The following is a 3,888-nucleotide window of genomic DNA, read 5'->3' as shown; positions in this document are numbered from 1 at the left end:
TGTTTCTAAATTAAGTGTAGGCGTGGGAGGAGGGTGCTTCCTGCGCACTAATAACAGCACGCTTGTCAATTGTGGATGCTAATCATTCGCTTGTATCTTCCTAGACACATCTGCTGGTTGTGAATTATTCCACTTGCATGGCAAGGTGCGCATGTAAATGTGTTAAAAATTCTGGAGGCACTGGGTATAGATCCCAGTACCTGTCGCATACTAAGCGAGCGCTCTACCATCTGAGCTACGCCCGCCCCCCCCCGAAGACTAATGGTGCTACATACAGCCATATAGACGACACAGACCCTTGCACTCCCATTATTCAGCAGACAAACACTACTCTCTATGTATCCGTTAGGGTGTCTTTCAGGTTTCGTGCATTCTGTATCGAATCGTAGTTGGCCACAATGAAAGTGGCACGTATAACGTCGAAAATAGAATTCGGACACCGCTCTGAGTAAGACCAACGTGTTGTCCACCCTCTAGACATCAATGAGGTTAAGCCGCGATACCTAAGACAGATCTGCACTCGATGACACCTCGATAACAGCCGGTCCCCACACTTACATCTTGCTCTCCTTACGTCAGTATACATCATATCAGTCAGTGACGCTGGCTTTGCAACATCTTGCGTGCCTTTAGGTTCGCCGCGACCAACACTTACCATGCACTGACCACAAAAAATTTAGGCGCCGCGGCTTGAACCCTGGACCTTTCACATGCGAAGCGAACGCTGTACCAACTGAGCTACGCCCCATGCACGAGTAAACTGCGCTATTCCCCATTCTTTGCGACTCAGATGCGCACGGACACGATGGTTGGTTGGTTTGTAGCGGTGAAGGGAGCAGAGTACAAAGGCGCGGACCCGTTCATATACACAAAACGTCCAAGTAGTTTCGATGCTCTGGTATTACAAATGCAAATTCCGTCTGTTTTTAACGTCTTAAATTGAAAGAGCCATCACAAATTGCTCCGTTTTCACTCCTTGTCGACAATCATACAGCACCTGAGGTAACAAACACATCTCGAGCCCCATTGTGCACTCCATTATTCATGCCAACTCAGTGCCTCGCTCTTTACTACTGTGTACCAATCTTGTCGTCCAACTGCAAAACACTGGGCCACAACAAGTTTCCGCGTCTCCATTGCACTGCGCATACTACGAAACGCTCCCCAAACTTGGCACTCACCCTCGCAGCCGACTTTTCCGACTTTCCACGACGCTCACGCTAGTGACAGCATTATTTATAGTTCGACGTCGCGCCAAAGCGAATGAGCACATTTCGCCTACGGTTTAGGCCGCCCTCCTAGTGTGGCTGCTCGGTGTCTGCAGGCAGCGAGGGTCTGCAAGCTTCCTGTGTTCGCACCTATGTCACCTGTGCTTGCTTGCCAGAGACAGACTATCGCAAAACATACAACTCACTTCATGAATTGATTGCTACGGCATATGTTATCAGCAGTCACAACTAGCAACACCAGTAGCAGCTGACTGCACGCAAAGAATAGGAATGTGCAGTGGGATTTACGTGAACTCAGCGCAAGGCAGATCATTCCGACATAGGCTTGAGAATCTTACGGGAACACTTGTAGTGTTTCTAAATTAAGTGTAGGCGTGGGAGGAGGGTGCTTCCTGCGCACTAATAACAGCACGCTTGTCAATTGTGGATGCTAATCATTCGCTTGTATCTTCCTAGACACATCTGCTGGTTGTGAATTATTCCACTTGCATGGCAAAGTGCGCATGTAGGTGTGTTAAAAATTCTGGTGGCACTGGGTACTGATCCCAGTACCTCTCGCATACTAAGCGAGCGCTCTACCATCTGAGCTACGCCCGCCCCCCCGAAGACTAATGGTGCTACATACAGCCATATAGACTACACAGACCCTTGCACTCCCATTATTCAGCAGACAAACACTACTCTCTATGTATCCGTTAGGGTGTCTTTCAGGTTTCGTGCATTCTGTATCGAATCGTAGTTGGCCACAATGAAAGTGGCACGTATAACGTCGAAAATAGAATTCGGACACCGCTCTGAGTAAGACCAACGTGTTGTCCACCCTCTAGACTTCAATGAGGTTAAGCCGCGATACCTAAGACAGATCTGCACTCGATGACACCTCGATAACAGCCGGTCCCCACACTTACATCTTGCTCTCCTTACGTCAGTATACATCATATCAGTCTGTGACGCTGGCTTTGCAACATCTTGCGTGCCTTTAGGTTCGCCGCGACCAACACTTACCATGCACTGACCACAAAAAATGGAGACGCCGCGGCTTGAACCCTGGACCTTTCACATGCCAAGCGAACGCTCTACCAACTGAGCTACGCCCCCTGCACGAGCAAACTGCGCTATTCCCCATTCTTTGCGACTCAGATGCGCACGGACACGATGGTTGGTTGGTTTGTAGCGGTGAAGGGAGCAGAGTACAAAGGCGTGGACCCGTTCATATACACAAAACTTCCAAGTAGTTTCGATGCTCTGGTATTACAAATGCAAATTCCGTCTGTTTTTAACGTCTTAAATTGAAAGAGCCATCACAAATTGCTCCGTTTTCACTCCTTGTCGACAATCATACAGCACCTGAGGTAACAAACACATCTCGAGCCCCATTGTGCACTCCATTATTCATGCCAACTCAGTGCCTCGCTCTTTACTACTGTGTACCAATCTTGTCGTCCAACTGCAAAACACTGGGCCACAACAAGTTTCCGCGTCTCCATTGCACTGTGCATACTACGAAACGCTCCCCAAACTTGGCACTCACCCTCGCAGCCGACTTTCCACGACGCTCACGCAACGCTCACGCTAGTGACAGCATTATTTATAGTTCGACGTCGCGCCAAAGCGAATGAGCTCATTTCGCCTACGGCTTAGGCCGCCCTCCTAGTGTGGCTGCTCGGTGTCTGCAGGCAGCGAGGGTCTGCAAGCTTCCTGTGTTCGCACCTATGTCACCTGTGCTTGCTTGTCAGAGACAGACTATCGCAAAACATACAACTCACTCCATGAATTGATTGCTACGGCATCTGTTATCAGCAGTCACAACTAGCAACACCAGTAGCAGCTGACTGCACGCAAAGAATAGGAATGTGCAGTGGGATTTACGTGAACTCAGCGCAAGGCAGATCTTTCCGACATAGGCTTGAGAATCTTACGGGAACACTTGTACTGTTTCTAAATTAAGTGTAGGCGTGGGAGGAGGGTGCTTCCTGCGCACTAATAACAGCACGCTTGTCAATTGTGGATGCTAATCATTCGCTTGTATCTTCCTAGACACATCTGCTGGTTGTGAATTATTCCACTTGCATGGCAAAGTGCGCATGTAGGTGTCTTAAAAATTTTGGAGGCACTGGGTACTGATCCCAGTACCTCTCGCATACTAAGCGAGCGCTCTACCATCTGAGCTACGCCCGCATCCCCGAAGACTAATGGTGCTACATACAGCCATATAGACGACACAGACCCTTGCACTCCCATTATTCAGCAGACAAACACTACTCTCTATGTATCCGTTAGGGTGTCTTTCAGGTTTCGTGCATTCTGTATCGAATCGTAGTTGGCCACAATGAAAGTGGCACGTATAACGTCGAAAATAGAATTCGGACACCGCTCTGAGTAAGACCAACGTGTTGTCCACCCTCTAGACTTCAATGAGGTTAAGCCGCGATACCTAAGACAGATCTGCACTCGATGACACCTCGATAACAGCCGGTCCCCACACTTACATCTTGCTCTCCTTACGTCAGTATACATCATATCAGTCTGTGACGCTGGCTTTGCAACATCTTGCGTGCCTTTAGGTTCGCCGCGACCAACACTTACCATGCACTGACCACAAAAAATGGACACACCGCGGCTTGAACCCTGGACCTTTCACATGCCAAGCGAACGCGCT

General features: G+C 48.9%; 1 non-coding gene across 1 annotated transcript; it reads right to left on the bottom strand.

The window, feature by feature from the left end:
- Positions 1-2,254: 2,254 nt before the first annotated feature.
- On the bottom strand, positions 2,255-2,327 carry Trnaa-ggc (transfer RNA alanine (anticodon GGC)). Its single transcript has one exon. It is a non-coding gene; the product is annotated as a tRNA-Ala (tRNA).
- Between the last annotated feature and the right edge of the window lie 1,561 nt (positions 2,328-3,888).

The sequence above is a fragment of the Schistocerca gregaria genome, chromosome 9 (genome assembly GCF_023897955.1).
Source record: "Schistocerca gregaria isolate iqSchGreg1 chromosome 9, iqSchGreg1.2, whole genome shotgun sequence".
Lineage (NCBI taxonomy): Eukaryota > Metazoa > Arthropoda > Insecta > Orthoptera > Acrididae > Schistocerca > Schistocerca gregaria.
This window is presented reverse-complemented; position numbering and strand designations above follow the sequence as displayed.